Source organism: Rhinoderma darwinii, chromosome 7, assembly GCF_050947455.1.
Source record: "Rhinoderma darwinii isolate aRhiDar2 chromosome 7, aRhiDar2.hap1, whole genome shotgun sequence".
In the NCBI taxonomy this organism is placed as follows: Eukaryota; Metazoa; Chordata; class Amphibia; order Anura; family Rhinodermatidae; genus Rhinoderma; species Rhinoderma darwinii.
Window position 1 is genome coordinate 100,895,461 of NC_134693.1, and position 17,636 is coordinate 100,913,096.

At 44.3% G+C, this 17,636-nt stretch overlaps 2 protein-coding genes across 3 annotated transcripts in view; one reads left to right on the forward strand and one right to left on the reverse strand.

Annotated features, from left to right (window-relative positions):
* The window catches only part of ASPN (asporin), a 50,288-nt gene extending 36,362 nt beyond the window's left edge, over positions 1-13,926 (reverse strand). The window contains exon 1 of the mRNA XM_075832322.1: positions 13,701-13,926. The gene's annotated coding sequence lies outside the window, so the exon portion shown is untranslated. The remainder of the gene's footprint in view (positions 1-13,700) is intronic.
* Positions 1-17,636, forward strand: part of CENPP (centromere protein P) — a 392,723-nt gene that overhangs the window by 230,305 nt on the left and 144,782 nt on the right. The window lies entirely within an intron of this gene.

The window sequence follows — 17,636 nt, forward strand, 5'->3', positions numbered from 1 at the left end:
TATGTAAAGTAATGCACATAGGACGCAATAATAGTATTAATTCATAAATGTTAAATGGAATAAAACTGGGGATAACGGAACAGGTGAAGAACCTGGGTATTCTCGTAACAAATAAGCTAAGCAGCAGCACTCAATGTCAGGCAGCAGCTGCAAAAGCAAATAGGATTTTAGGGTGTATAAAAAGAGAGATAAAAAATTCAAATGGGATTCAAATGTAATATTACCACTCTATAAATCCCATGTAAGGCCACAACTAGAATATGGAGTTCAGTTTTAGGCTCCAAATTGTAAAAAGGACATAGAAGAACTGGAGAGGGTTTAAAGGCGGGCAACGAGATTATTAAATTGGATGGGATGTGTCAATTACAGTGAAAGGCTAGAAAAATTGGGCTTGTTCAGGTTGGAAAAAAGACGTCTTAGAGGGGACCTAATACGTATAAGTATATGTGTGGTCAATACAGAGAACTAGCACATGATCTGTTCCTTCCAAGGGCTCTACAAAGGACCAGGGGACACCCATTGCGTGTGGAAGAAAGAAGTTTCAGACATCAATATAGAAAAGGGTTCTTTACAGTTAGGCTGGGTTCACACGAGCATGTTCCGTCCGTATTCGTAATGGACGGAACGTATTTCGGCCGCAAGTCCCAGACCGAACACACTGCAGGGAGCCGGGCTCCTAGCATCATAGTTATGTACGATGCTAGGAGTCCCTGCCTCGCTGCAGGACAACTGTCCCGTACTGTAATCATGTTTTCAGTACGGGACAGTAGTTCCACAGAGAGGCAGGGACTCCTAGCATCGTACATAACTACGATGCTAGGAGCCCGGCTCCCTGCAGTGTGTTCGGTACGGGACTTGCGGCCGAAATATGTTCCGTCCATGTGAACCTAGCCTTAGAGTGGTCAAGCTATGGAATGCCCTTCCCCAAGAGGTAGTGATGGCAGATACTATGTCAGCATTTAAAAAAAGACTAGATGCTTATTTATTTACAAATGGCATTGAGGGTTATAGTTAATCAAGCAATGAAAGACAGGTGATTTATTGAGAAAGGTTGAATCTGATGGACCTGTGTCTTTTTTCAACCTATGTAACTATGTAACACACACATAAATCAGTACCGTCACTGTTTCCCTGTTGCACCTCACCACCTAATACTTTGCTGTTCCTGCTACCAGCATACGTCCGCCTCAGGTTATCGGAAAGTCTATGTAAACCTTTGAAAAGCATGGTCTTATTTATTTTCTATAAAAAAAAAAAAGGGTCAGTCAGAGTGTTTTGTGCAACTTAATAATTAGTTTTTAATTACAAAATATTTTTACTTTTTGAGATACAGCTGCTCTGTATTCTCTATACAGAGCAGCTGTATCGCTATTCGCTAAATCCATTAGTCCCGCGGACCTGATGGGTTCAGTGAAAGCGGTTCCTGTGTGTCTGACACGCAGGTTCGAGCATTTACCAATCACAACTAAGTTATGAATTTATATGTAATAGATTACAGGTGGATCCTGTGTGTCAGGGATGCGCAGGACCCGTTTTCACTGAACCCTTCAGTCGTGCACACCTGATGGGAAAAGGATTTAGCGCTAGGTATAGCTGGTCTGTAATTGAGAATACAGAGCAGCTGTATGTCAAAAAGTAAAATACATTTTTAATAAAAACTAATTATAAAGTTGCACAAATCACACTGACATGTTTATTAAAAAAGAAAAATACCTTTCAAAGCTTTATATAGTCTTTAAATCTCAGTCTTCCTCTATATTTTTTTTTCATCCTTCACCTCCAGGTGCCTCTTCTGGTGTCTCATCATCCCTATAGTCACCTCACTGCCCCTGATGTAGCTGCCTTTCCATCTACTATGTGCCTTGCTGCCCTGGTAATGCCTCCCTACCTGCCAACAGTGCCTTGCTGCCCCTAATGGCACATCTCCACCCTCCAGGTGCCTCACTGAACCTCACGGTGCCCCTCTAGCCAACAGGATCTTCTGCGACTTGCTGTCACTAGCAGCACCTCCCCATCGCCAAGACTTGTGTCTTGGTTTTGTTTGTTTTGTTTTTTTTTTGTTTATTTAACAAAAATAACAATCGAGATTCAAATCAAAAATCATCCATAAGGTTGAAAAAAAATCTAGATTTAATTTTTGGGCAAAATCGACCAGCCCAAATGCCTATATATAACTTTGCAAAGTAAAAGCAAATAGCATTTCTAATGATTTATGCCTAAGATTCTGTGCCCAACACGGATGCCCTAATAGTGGCATTGCTCACCAAAGACTATAATGGCATCTGTTTAACTGATACATCATGGACTCTCATGACCCATTTCCTTAACGTATCTGTTAAATGGATACCATTATAGCCTATGGGTGACAGATGACACTTTTAGGCATTCGTCACCCATAGACTATAACCGTATACATCTAATGTATGTGTCATGAAAAGCTATTGAAAAGACCATTCCTTAAATGTTAAATGGAAGCTTGTGACGTATGCCATACAGTGGCATACATCATCCATATGCTTCCAGGTAAAAGAAAACATAAACTGCACGGTTTACGTCCACTATATATTCCATCCTTCCAAAAACAACAAAACCGTATACTAACCTATACCAGTACAACAGAGGCCAAAAGTGCACTCTTTTGGCCTCTATCGGGCTAATGGAGTCCTATAGACACATACAGCATGTACGTCAGGAACTTTCCCAACATACGTGCTAAACGTAGGGCCAAACCGTGGTGTGCACAGAGCCTTAAGGCATGTAGGACTAAAATGCTACATAATTTCTGTGCGGATATACCACTGCATTTGCGCAACATAAATTGACATGCAGATCAATTTTCGCATATATATTCTCTAATACTCTGTAGAAGTCTCTTCAGTTAGTAGGAGTTATCTGAGTAGAGGGAAAACAAAATGTAAGCTGGGCCTTGCATTTAAAGGGGTTAGAACATTGTGATTGAAGGAAATCCGACCTCTGGACCCTGGCCCATCCCAAGTACGATGGGACCAATTCAAGTGAATGGAGCTGTTTTGCAATTCTCTGCACAGTGAGTAGATGATGTATCACTGTGCAGGAAAATAGCCACAATTCTTAGCGGCTTCAGAAATCATAACAACTGTGCCAATAGCCTTTAACATTGCAATCTCACTGTTAGGATAACACAAATCAACAGCATATTGTTATTTACTATAGTGAAACCTGGCAGAGAATAGGACTGTCAGACCGTAGACACACTGCCTACTAGAACAATACAACTGTAATGACGGGGTAAGGAAACAGACAAGTGAGCCCTAATCTACCCGCCACTCAGTCCCTGCCTACTTGCAACGACCCGCCCTAGGCGACGGGGTACAACTGGGCGACGGTCCCTACGCTCAATAAGTGCCTGACAGACAAACAGACAAGGGTACACAGAAGAAAGGGAAAAGGGGCAGTTGCCCACGGGAACACCGCGAGCAACAAGAGTGGTGAACGAGCCGAGTCAAACCAGGAGTGTACGAGGTACCAAACGCAGAGCAGGAGAGTAGTGAACAAGTCGAGTCAAACCAGGAGTGTACGAGGTACCAAACGCAGAGCAGGAGAGTAGTCAGTAAGCCAGGGTCGATATGAAGCAGGGTCAAATGGTAAAAGATGGTAAAATGGTAAAAGAAGCTGCAGAAGGGCCAGGAAACAAAACAAGAATCACAAGCAAGGAGGAACAGGAAAGGCAGGTATAAATAGACAGAGGGCGGGAGCTAGCTCCATCTGGCCAGGCTGTGATAAGCTCTCCCACTCCTAAGCCTGCCATCCTGAGTGGTGGAAGATGGAGTCAGTCTCACAGACATAGAAGCAGGTGCAGGTTGATTACCTATGGGCGTGGATACAGACGCTGTGCCTGGCAGATCCTTAACAGTAGCCCCCCTTTTATGAGGGGCCACCGGACCCTTTCTAGATAGAACCTCCTGACCAATACCCCAGCGTGAACATCCCGGGCGGGTACCCAAGTCCTCTCCTCAGGCCCGTATCCCCTCCAATGGACCAGGTACTGGAGGGAGCCTTGGACCATCTTGCTGTCCACAATCTTGGCCACCTCGAATTCTACCCCCTCAGGGGTGAGAACGGGGACAGGAGGTTTCCTCGAGGGAGCCAAGGACGGGGAGCAGCGTTTAAGGAGGGAGGCATGAAACACGTCGTGTATTCGAAAAGATGGGGGCAACTCCAGTCGGAAGGAGACAGGATTGAGGACTTCAATGACCTTGTACGGCCCTATAAACCGGAGAGCAAACTTCTTGGACTGGACTTTAAGGCGCAAGTTCTTAGACGATAGCCACACCAGATCCCCGACCACAAACAAGGGGTTAGCAGAACGTCTTCTATCTGCCTGAGTTTTTTGTATGCTCTGGGACGCCTCTAGGTTCTTCTGAACCTGGGCCCAGACTGTGCACAGTTCCCGATGAACGACCTCTACCTCGGGATTGTTGGAACTACCAGGTGAAACGGAGGAGAACCGTGGGTTAAACCCAAAATTACAGAAAAAGGGGGAGACCACTGACGAGTTACTGACCCGGTTATTAAGGGAAAATTCGGCGAGGGGAATGAATGAGACCCAATCATATTGACAGTCAGAGATAAAACACCTTAAATATTGTTCTAGAGACTGATTAGTCCTCTCGGTTTGGCCATTAGTTTCAGGATGGAAGGCAGAGGAGAAGGACAGATCAATCTCCAACTTTTTACAGAAGGCTCTCCAAAACAAAGAAACAAATTGTACCCCTCTGTCAGAAACAATATTGACAGGGACCCCATGGAGACGCAGGATGTGTTTGACAAACAAGGTAGCTAACGTCTTAGCATTGGGTAGTTTTTTGAGGGGCACAAAGTGGCACATCTTACTGAAGCGGTCTACTACAACCCACACCACCGACTTGCCTTGAGATGGAGGCAAATCGGTGATAAACTCCATGGAGATATGGGTCCAAGGTCTCTGGGGAATGGGCAAAGAACGTAGTAAGCCCGCTGGTCGGGACCTGGGAGTCTTGGACCTAGCACAAACCTCACAGGCGGCGACGTAGGCCTTAACGTCTTTAGGCAACCCAGGCCACCAATAGTTTCTGGCAATGAGGTGCTTGGTACCCAGGATGCCTGGATGACCAGATAGTGCAGAGTCATGATTTTCCCTAAGTACCCTTAGCCGGAATTGCATGGGAACAAACCGCTTGTTCTCAGGAAGATTCCTGGGAGCTGAACCTTGATCAGCAGCAATTACAGAGACTAAATCAGAATAAATAGAGGAAATGATTATACCTTGAGGCAAAATACAAGCAGGATCTTCCTCCGAAGGAGGGCTAGCCATGAAGCTACGCGACAGTGCATCAGCCTTAATATTTTTAGACCCAGCCCTATAGGTAACCAAAAAATTGAATCTGGTAAAGAATAACGCCCATTGAGCTTGTCTCGGGTTTAGCCTCCGGGCAGATTCTAGGAAAACCAGATTCTTGTGGTCGGTAAGGACCGTTACCTGGTGCCTAGCCCCCTCCAGGAAGTGTCGCCACTCTTCAAATGCCCATTTAATGGCTAAGAGTTCGCGGTTGCCAATATCATAGTTACTCTCAGTGGGCGAAAACTTCCTGGAGAAGTAGGCACAGGGACGGAGATGGGTGAGGGACCTGGTACCCTGGGACAAGACGGCCCCCACTCCCACCTCGGATGCGCCAACCTCCACGATAAATGGCTCCATTTGGTTGGGCTGTACCAACACCGGGGCCGAGATAAAGCACTTCTTAAGGACCTCAAAAGCCTGGACAGCCTCAGGAGGCCAGCGGAGGAGATCAGCACCCTTGCGAGTAAGGTCCGTAATTGGCTTAGCGATGACAGAGAAGTTAGCAATAAATCTCCTGTAATAATTAGCGAACCCCAAAAAGCACTGTAACGCCTTCAGGGAGGCAGGTTGGACCCATTCCGCCACAGCCTGGACCTTGGCGGGGTCCATGCGGAATTCATGAGGAGTGAGGATTTGACCCAAAAATGGTATCTCCTGTACCCCAAACACACATTTTTCGGTCTTCGTAAACAGTTTGTTTTCCCGAAGGACCTGGAGCACCTTCCTAACATGCTCAATGTGGGAGGACCAGTCCTTGGAAAACACAAGTATGTCATCAAGGTACACTACAAGAAATACCCCCAGGTAATCTCTTAAAATCTCATTTATGAAATTCTGGAAGACCGCGGGAGCATTACACAACCCAAAGGGCATGACGAGGTATTTGAAATGACCTTCGGGCGTGTTAAACGCAGTCTTCCACTCATCCCCCTCTTTGATGCGGATAAGGTTATACTCCCCCCGTAGATCAAACTTAGAGAACCATTGGGCCCCCTGAACCTGACTAAAGAGATCAGGAATCAAAGAAAGGGGATACTGGTTCCTTACAGTGACCTTATTCAAGTTACGGTAGTCAATGCATGGCCTAAGACCACCATCCTTCTTCCCTACGAAGAAGAAGCCAGCACCTACCGGAGACGTAGAGGGGCGAATGTAACCCTTGGCCAGGCATTCCTGGATATACTCTCTCATGGCTTCACGTTCGGGACAAGAGAGATTAAATATGCTACCCTTAGGGAGTTTAGCTCCTGGTACAAAATCGATAGCGCAATCGTATTCTCTATGAGGAGGTAACACTTCGGAGGCCTCCTTAGAGAAAACATCAGCAAAGTCCTGAACAAACTCAGGTAGCGTGTTCACCTCCTCAGGGGGAGAAATAGAATTGACAGAAAAACATGAAGTCAAGCATTCATTACCCCATTTGGTAAGATCCCCAGTATTCCAGTCAAACGTGGGATTATGCAACTGCAACCAGGGACGACATAAAACTAAATCGGACGATAATCCCTGCATCAACAGTACAGAGCACTGCTCCAAATGCATGGAGCCAACAAGGAGTTCAAAAACAGGGGTATGCTGTGTAAAATAACCATTAGCAAGAGGAGTGGAGTCGATACCCACTACCGGGACAGGTTTAGGCAAATCAATCAAAGGCATAGCTAGAGACATAGCAAATTCCACAGACATGATATTAGCAGACGACCCTGAATCCACGAAGGCACTGCCGGTAGCAGACCTACCACCAAAAGAGACCTGAAAGGGAAGCAAGATTTTATTACGTTTCTTATTTACGGGAATTACCTGTGCGCCCAAGTTACCTCCCCGATGATCACTTAGGCGCGGAAGTTTTCCGGGCTGCTTATTCTTACGCCTAGGACAGGTGTTCACTTGATGCTTGTCATCCCCACAATTCTTCCTGCGGAACTCTCTACGTTGTTGGGGGGACACGGAGGCCCCGAGTTGCATAGGTACCTCCGAGTCTTCCGTGGAAGAACGAAGCAACGGAACCTCGGGAGGCATCATGGGGGAGTCAGAGGAGAAAACACATAAACATTCACGTTGTCGTTCCATGAGACGTCGGTCAAGTCGTATCGCTAAAGCCATAACCTGGTCTAGGGAGTCAGAAGAGGGATAGCTAACTAGCAGGTCTTTCAGGGCGTTCGACAGACCCAACCTAAACTGGCACCTTAAGGCAGGGTCATTCCACCGAGACGCTACGCACCACTTCCTAAAGTAAGAGCAATACTACTCAACAGGTCTCTTACCCTGACGTAAGGTCACCAGCTGACTCTCGGCAAAGGCAGTCCTGTCAGTCTCGTCATAAATGAGTCCGAGAGCAGAAAAGAAAATATCAACGGAGGAAAGTTCAGGGGCGTCAGGAGCCAAGGAGAAGGCCCATTCTTGGGGCCCTTCCTGGAGCCGGGACATAATTATACCCACCCGCTGGCTCTCAGAACCTGAGGAGTGGGGCTTTAAACGAAAATAGAGCCTACAACTCTCCCGAAAGGAGAGAAAAGTCTTCCGGTCCCCTGAGAACCGGTCAGGCAACTTGAGGTGGGGTTCAAGAGGTGAGGGCCACTACCATGGTAGCATCAGGCTGGTTGACCCTCTGAGCCAGGGCCTCGACCTGTAGGGAGAGACCCTGCATTTGCTGAACCAGGGTCTCAAGGGGGTCCATAGTAGTGTGAGGGACCAGGGTAGAGTAGGTATATGGGCTTGTGATTATGTAATGACCGGGTAAGGAAACAGACAAGTGAGCCCTAATCTACCCGCCACTCAGTCCCTGCCTACTTGCAACGACCCGCCCTAGGCGACGGGGTACAACTGGGCGACGGTCCCTACGCTCACTAAGTGCCCGACAGACAAACAGACAAGGGTACACAGAAGAAAGGGAAAAGGGGCAATTGCCCACGGGAACACCGCGAGCAACAAGAGTGGTGAACGAGCCGAGTCAAACCAGGAGTGTACGAGGTACCAAACGCAGAGCAGGAGAGTAGTGAACAAGTCGAGTCAAACCAGGAGTTTACGAGGTACCAAACGCAGAGCAGGAGAGTAATCAGTAAGCCAGGGTCGATATGAAGCAGGGTCAAATGGTAAAAGAAGCTGCAGAAGGGCCAGGAAACAAAACAAGAATCACAAGCAAGGAGGAACAGGAAAGGCAGGTATAAATAGACAGAGGGCGGGAGCTAGCTCCGTCTGGCCAGGCTGTGATAGGCTCTCCCACTCCTAAGCCTGCCATCCTGAGTGGTGGAAGATGGAGTCAGTCTCACAGACATAGAAGCAGGTGCAGGCTGATTACCTATGGGCGTGGATACAGACGCTGTGCCTGGCAGATCCTTAACAACAACATATGCGGCATTGTGCAGCAATGATTAAAGGTGTTTTCCAGGGACACAATTTTTTTTTACCTAATATTCTAACTATTTAATAAAGTTCCTAATATAGAGTCTGTATTAAATCTGAATACTTTACTTCCTATTCTCCCTATCTCTGCCCTGCCGGATGTTCTGATTTTCATCTGTCTCTTTTTTTCTCTCGACACAGGCTCGTGAACGAGAGTTAATTCACACACAGTCCTGTGTCGATACCTCACTGACCTACATAATGACACAGGGCTGTTCTATACTAATTATTCCGCCCCCTCTGTGTGTATTGGCCCTCCCACAGGTTCTCCCTTCCCCTTTAGTTTATCCCGCCCACCTGCTTTATCTGAGGTGCGGTCACAGAATACTGTGACCGCACCTCAGATATCTAATGTGATCCCTATCATCCCTACATATATGTACCCCATCATATCTATATATAAAATGGTGCTCCTATTGCAGTACAAGCGGACATTGAGTAGTCCTTGGACCAATAGTATGCCTCAAACCCGGGACTTCTGATGTATACCCGGTTTTGAGGCATCCTATTGGTCCACAGTCTCCTCAATGCCTGCCCCTTTGAATTCTTTGATTACGCCTCAATGCCTGCCCCATTTGCCTCTTATTAATAAAACTCCTCAGTGCTCGTGTGCTGCCCGGCCTGGAAAATAAATTGTCCCTGGAAAACCCCTTTAGCTGTACAGTCGCAAATATTCTCTTTTTTTTATGGTCCAATTCAGTTTTCCTTGGCTACAATATTGTATGTAATACATATTCACAGCTGAAAGTCAGCCATGTGACCGCTACATGAGATAAGCCATGCAAACATTTAACGCCTGGACTGGTGCCACAACATGTCATGCTCAGATTGCAATCTAAAGTCATGGGTATTTACCCATTATATTACTCCTTATTTTCTTGGATAGATGCTGATTTCATGGTGGTTGCAAAAATGTAAATACCGTTTCTCTTCACCATTTTATTATGATATTCATGCAGTATTTTCAATCTTTTTTGTTAATTGCCATAAGCGTTATTGAGAAGAAGTTGAGTCTCTGCAGAGCCAAGCCGGTAGCCATGAACTTAATTTCCTATTCAAGCATATTAAAAGTGTTTTCTATGAGTAGACATTGTCAATAGAACCAGGGCCGGCTCCAGGTTTATGTGGGACCTTGGGCGATACAGACTTAGTGGGCCCCTTTGCAGGGGAATTTACAACGGCAGACAACTTAAGTTTGTGCCCTATATAGAAGTTAGGCCCCCAGTTTGTGCCCACATATAATTAGTGCCCTCTGTAAATAGTGCCACAGTGCCCCCTGTAGATAGTGCCACACAGCCCCCTCGTAGATAATGCCACACAGCCCCCCTTGTAGGTAGTGTCAAACAACCCCCCACATAGGTAGTGTCACAGAGCCCTCCTCCCAGGTACTGCCACACAACCCCCCTCCCAGGTACTGCCACACAACCCCCTTCCCAGGTAGTGCCACACAGCCCCCCTGCAAGGTAGTGCCACACAGCCCCTCTCCCTGTAGGTAGCGCCATTGGGACACCCTCTATGCATGGAATCCCCAGCCAGAGCGTTGCTGATGCTCCGGATGGGGATTCCTGTGCTGGAGGAGCCCCTGACGTCACTGTCCATATATGGGTAGTGATGTCAGGGTCTTCTCAAAGAAAGGTATCCCTGGCTGGAGCGTCGGCAACTCTCTGGTCGGGGATTCCGTTCTGGGAGGAACCCCTGAATTCACTGTTCATATATGGACAGTGACGTCAGGGGCTCCCTTTAGTAGCAGAATCACCGTCCGCAGCATCGACAGTGCTCTGGCCGGGGCTTCCGATTCAGGAGGAGTCCCTGTTGTCACTGTCCATATATGGATAGTGACGTCAGCGGCTCCTCCAGGAGTGGAATCCCCGGCCAGAGCATCTGTAACGTTCTGGTCGGGCATTACACTCCTGGAGGAGCCATGACGGCAGTGACAGCACCCGTCGGCCGATGGTCGGTGAGTCTCTGACCCCTAGGCCCTCCACCAATCCTGATAATGAAGGGGCTGCAGTTATGATTTAGTGCAGCATCCCCTGCTGAGTTTTCCCTACACAGCGGCGCTCTTGGACACCCGGCTGTGCAGGGATCTACAGCCGGCCCCATTCCAGAGAAGGGAAAAACAGTGGAAGGGATGCAGTGCTAAATCAACGCTACAGTCTCCTCAATCTCAGCATTGGCAAGGGTCCCAGTGGTCGGACCCCCCTACTACTATAAAGTTATCACATTTCCTAGCAATAGGCCATCACATTATAGGATTGGAATACTTTGTTTTAAAAAATATAATAATATAGTTCGAATCTTCTGTTGTATATTGCTTTACACACAATTACATAAATGTACATATTCAATAGCTACTTTCTTTACCTTAAAGGGGATCTCTATAAAAATATATGCCTAATATTTCACTTTTTAGTGCTACTGTTGGTGAGGTGGAGATGTGGGAACAGGAAGATGTAACAAAGTCAATCATTTTGGAGGCTATCGAGAAAGGTCATCCAAAAGTACTGTAGGAATAATGTAAGAATACACAAACTTCCCTTCTCTTTACCTCCTCATTCCCCTCTCCTGTCACTATACCTACATATAATTTTTGTGTATGTTACATTTATAGTCACACCCAGTCCAGCTTAAATGGACACTAACTTTTCAAAAAAGTATGCTGATCTAATAGTATACCTGATATAGAACAACTTTGTAATTTACTTATTGTTACATTTTTGTTGTTTTATCCATGCAAATTTTGTGTGAAGTTACTTCCTGCAATCTGCAGTCCATCCATTATTGTCAAGCAGTGTCCGTCCCTAGTGACAGAGCAGAATTCATGGGCTGCAGAAGGTAGGGGTGTGCCTCTTAACAGCCTGCCTAAACAAGTCTATGGAGAAGGGAGGGGGAGCAGGAGGAGGGAGCAGAGAGAAAGAGAGTAAGTCAGCAACACACATGTTGCATGTAAGTCTATGAAGGGGGAGGGGTGAGCAGGGAGAGGAAGCAGGAGCAGATTGAGAAAGACACAGGTTGCTGGTTTCTCAGCTATAATGGTCTGTACTGCCGTATAATTTCCTCCATACTGATGCCGCATCTATATATATATATATATATATATATATATATATATATATATTAGAGATAGGAGAGCAGGATTCTCCTCTATGTTCAGGGTATGGCAGTCATGATAGCTGTTAGGCTCCACGCACTAGCTCAGAGACCACTGAGGATTAAAGATGGAGCCTGCAGAGGGGAAATAATGCGGAATACAAGTCCTATAATGGTCAGAAGTAGTGTTATTCCTCATGTACAAACTTATGACAGATTATTCTAAATAGTCACCTGAAAAGTTAGGTACACTTTAAATTAGAACATAAAGGAAATCCCCTTCTACATTGAGGTAGAAATGCTGCCATGACCGTTCTTGAGGGAGGGGAGTTGTACGTGTTTGATGTATATTTTACCCAGTTTATCTCCAATGTCTCTTCCTCCTTTGCAAATACTTCTGCTTTCTACCCATAACTCAATACTTCAGTTCTTTATTCTTTTGGGTTCTTAGTCTGAAAGTACAGCGTTTTCTTACCTAATCTATTTTGGAACTATAGATAAACATACATTACTACTGTATACATTAACACATTGTATAGTAGTATTTCCACATCTAGAATGGTACATAGAAACATGAAGTTCCTTTACAAATATTGGGCTCCTAAGCTTTAAAATAGAATATATAATATTATAGCAATGGTTGAAAACTGGGCTGGGAAAGTCTTTGCATCACTTATGCTTTCAGTTAATGGAGAAGTAAAGCTGAAAGTTACTACCTGTTTACCTGAGGTAAAACTTATATATTTTTCTGGTTTAGGTAAACCTATAACTAATAATGTAACTAAGTACATAAACTAATTTATATAGTAAATTGAGCTGTTTGGTAAATGGTGAATTTCAGGAAAAGTGTTCCCATTTGTGCAAGGTCTGTATCTCCAGAATTGGCTTTTCTTCAGAAGATACCAGCCGTCATGTCCCAGGACATAGTCACATATCATTTGACTGTTCGGGAAGCTATATTAGGTTAGTTGACTATTTTAATGAACATGTGATCCCATGGATCATATTTAATCTGCCAGATGAAGGACATTTCTGATTTACCAACAATTTGACTTCTGATTCATCTGCAGTGTTATATTCTGAACAGTATAAAAATAGGAAGTACATTAAAAAAATATATAGACTAGACCCTATAATCATGCATTTTGGTTCCCATTTTGTATTAATTGGGTTCTTAAATAACAAAAGTACCTGTTATAAGTTTAGTTATTGACTTATAATTAATTTTCAATATCTCATATATCCCTATGCAAGTAGATCCTTATTCTGAGCAATAGCTTTTCAGATTTCAGGCAGTGTTCATTAAAATATCACCATTTCTTGTGCTTTTTGCAAAACTTTACTGAAACACACAAGGTGTTTGTTTCCAAAGTGATTCCACTAGCACCTGCTTTTTTGTCCAAAAACTAGAGGAATTGGCTGGTTAAAATAAGTAAAATAGCAATTACTCCGGCACCTAGATAAATACATTGTTCTATATTGGGCATTATTACCAAAGGATGTCCCTTTAAACTTGCAGGGTTTGGAAGTTATTGACCAAGCATCAGTGTATGCAAAGATACTAACCAAGATGTTAAAGTATATAGAGCATATGACAATATAACAGAATAGAGCTGTTCTGTAGTTAACCCTCCTCTAGTGTTATTGTCTGTATAGTATGGTGGTGCAACTTTACTTGAATCTTTCATTTGCTTATTGTTTTCTTATGGTTATTAAAGACAGTCTCTATATAAACTTCATATGCCACCCAAATCTCACATACATTTGATATTAAATGGATTTGTAGATATTCTGCAGCCTAACCCAACATTATATGCAGGGGAAAAGTACATAAAAAGGAAAAACATACCTTTAAAGCTTTTGAGATTTCCTCTTATTTGTAATCCACCTGATAATGTAATATCCAGTAGCTTATTTTATACAAGCGGAGAATGTATCAGTATTGTAATCAGCAACACATTCTAAAATACATGATCTTGTTGGCACCAGGGATGATACTTGATTCAACTGCTTCTTCAGATTATTCCATCTTAGTACTGAAGACAGATATTAAGAAGACTTGTTACCACTCATGTGTTTTTCATCACTGCTTGTACCAGAGCCAAAATCTATTTAACTCTAGACGTCCACTACAACACTATGTCAGACCTAAGGTTAAAAAGTGAGTGGCATCCTGCCATCTAGAATACAGGGAGTCCATTCATAGACCTGTCTGCTATCTGTAGTTGCAGCAATATGAGTTACATTAAGCTGTTTTATATTAACTGTGTAGATTTATTTAGACTTGCATGGTCTATTATTTTTTCCCTTTAAATAATATTTTGTTAATATGAAGAATAGATCGTTGCTGAAATAATACAATTTAGGTTCTCGAATATCATCATGTTTACTTTAATCCATTGATTATGAAGTGAGGCTGTTGCAGGTTAGAAGATTATTTTATTAATACCATATTGAAGCCCTATGGGAGATTTACAAAGCAAAATGGGCAAGAATTCTGGCTAAAATTTTGCCCCCAAAAAAACTGGCATACATGACGTGTGACAAATGTATTATGTGTTTTAGATGCTTTTTACACTTTACCATTTTAAAAGTGTCTAGAAGAGGGGCATGGCTGAGAAAAGTCATAAAATGCATCAGATGTATTAATGACGTGCGCCATTCTTTTGGCACAAAGTTTATTGGTGTAAATTGGTATGTCAGCCATGATGTGGGGTTATGAAAGTTTCGAACATGTCTAGTAAGATGCACTAAATTTATAAAATAGGTGATACATTTGGCATAGTTGAAGCATATTTGGGCTAGTTTTATCCTGTCTAACCTTAGGATAGTATTAGTAAATCTCCCCCATTGTTTCACCATTTTACATTTACATATAGATAGAATCTACATACAATTTGAGCAACTGAGTTACATCATGTTTTATAGTCTTGACAGTTGCATGCGTACAGGCTGATGAACTGCTTGTTCAGTGTCTGTGCAGAGCTTTCTAACACCAGAAACTGTACATTAATATGATGTAGAAAACACTATTCCTCCATGAATGCAGGACAGCAGCGGGCATTATATTGCTTTTTTGGCTAAGTTGTTAGGGATGTGTCTGTCAAAAATCTGTCTACAGGTGATAGTAGACACTAGAAGAGTTGTTAATATTGCTTTGTAATTAGAATTAGAAAATTATATAAGCCCAATTTCAAAAGTGATTTTTAATAATGAAATGTTGACCTAGTGAAAAGTATGTACTGTATATGCCCTCAATACTTGGTGGGGGCTCCTTTTGCATGAATTACTGCATCAATGCGGCGTGGCATGGAGGCGATCAGCCTGTGGCACTGCTGAGGTGTTACGGAAGCCCAGGTTGCTTTGATAGCGGCCTTTACCTCGCCTGCATTGTTGGGTCTGGGATCTCTCATCTTCCTCTTGACAATACGCCATAGATTCTCTATGGGGTTTAGGTCAGGCAAGTTTGCTGGCCAATCAAGCACAGTGATACTGTGGTTATTAAATCGGGTATTGGTACTTTTGGCAGTGTGGGCAGGTGCCAAGTCCTGCTGGAAAATGAAATCAGCATCTCCATAAAGCTTGTCAGCAGAGGGAAGCAGGAAGTGCTCTAAAATTTCTTGGTAGAAGGCTGAGTTGACTCTGGACTTGATATAACACAGTGGACCAACACCAGCAAATGAGATGACTTCCCAAACCATCACTGACTGTGGAAACTTCACACTGGTCCGCAAGCAACTTAGATTGATTCCTCTTCCTCCAGACTCTCAGACCTTGATTTCCAAATTAAATGCAAAATTTACTTTCTTGCAGTGTTGGTCCATACCACAGGTGGGGGGGGGGGGGGGTAGATATTATTAGTAAGGATAAGTATTTTTTTGCCAGCAATTCTTTTTATATGTCACACTACATTGTCTGGTTTGTTTAATAGTTTATTCAGCTGTGCAGAATGACATTTGGATTTGGAATCTTCTCGCTGATACTCTGACAGACCTTAGTATGTCTAGATACATAATAATCTTTGGGTCACCAGAAGTGAGCTACCATAGCTTGAAAACTAAGGGCCAGTTCATACGGATTTTTGTGACGCGGAACACGCGTCAAAAAACGGCCGAAAATGACTCCCATTGATTTCAATGCGAGCGGAAAAACCGCCTCGTGGGAGAAAGAAGCGACATGCTCTATCTTCAGGTGTTTACGTCATTGACATCCCATTGACATCAATGGGAGGCAGAGAAAGCATACTTAGCTGCGTTTTTTGACGTGGCGCTCAATGGCCGTGGGCGAAAATCGGCATTCAGGCAGAGCAAAATCTGCCTCAAAATTCCAAACGGAATTTTGAGGCAGATATTCTGCCTGCGAAAAACTCTGTGTGAACCCAGCCTTAGGCCCCATGCACACGAACGTGCTTTTGCGGCCGCAATTCCCCCGAAAATCCACGGGAGAATTGCGGCCCCATTCATTGATATGGGCCCATGCCCACGACTGTGGTTTTCACGGTCCATGCATGCCCCAGGAACTTGGACCGCAGAAAGAACGGACATGTTTTATTACGGTTGTGTTCTGCGGCTCATAGGAAATAATGGACGCGGCCATGTGCGCGGCCCGCGATTTGCGGGTGACTCTCCGCGGCCTTTCGGCCCGAAAATCACGGCAGTGCACATGGCTACGGCCTTAGGAATACAAATGTTTAAGAAATATATTTACTAATTGTAAATAGTTATTCATTCCTCCTGCTTTCAGAGACACAATATCTCTGTGCCCACTGTGATCCACAGGCACTAGCACAATAGCATTGGATGTTTCGTCCATGTACCGTTATTAAAATGGCGTCAGAAAGGGCATCACGTGATTGAAACGTCTATAGAGATACGTATTTACAAGTGAGGTCATGTGATGCTGTCTAGCGGCACCAGTGTGAAATCTTCCTCCTGAAGTCCAGTGCATGCTCAGAAGAGCTGAAGATATAAATGCCCACAAGCTCTCCTATCATCACGCTGCATTGGCACTCTGTATCATTCCTCTCTCCACTGGTCCCAAAACACCAGCACTGCCCTGGGCAGCAGTGGGGAGAGATACTGTTTACTCACCTCTTCCCACCGCAGCGCTAATGTGTGGATAGTGGTGAGGAGAGACTCTATTTATTCGACTCTCCCTACTGCTCCCCATACATAAGCACTGGCCGCTCTGGTGATTAAGACCAGTGGGGAGAGGAATGATACAAAATACCAATGCAGCTGATGTCCAGAGTAGATGATAGGAGAGCTTGTAGGCGTTTATATCTTCAGCTTTTCTGAGCATGGACTCAAGGACACTGGTGCCTGGAGCATCATGTGACCTCACTCGAGAACACGCATCTCCATCATGTTTCATGGACAAAATGTTCAATGCTGGTGCTTGTGGATCACAGTGGCCACGGAGACATGGTAGCTTTGGAAGGAGGACGAATCGGTAACTATTTACAATTGCTAAATGTATTTTTACCCTAATTTAAGTTTGTCACTATATTCAAGTAATAGTGGCCAACTCCTTTAGGCTAGGTTCCCACGAGTTGGATACGATTCGTGAAAGTACTGCCTGAAAAAATGCACCAAAACTGCACCAATTTGTGGTGCAGTTTATAGCGCTGAATCTACACAGCAGAAACGAGTGCTTGAAAAGAAGTCCATGCTTACCTCTGGCTGTTGTCATGGCGATGCATCCCTCTGTTCCCACTGGTTTCCTCGGATGACGCTGCAGCCTGTGATTGCCTGCAGTAGTCACATGGGATGAAACGTAATCCCAG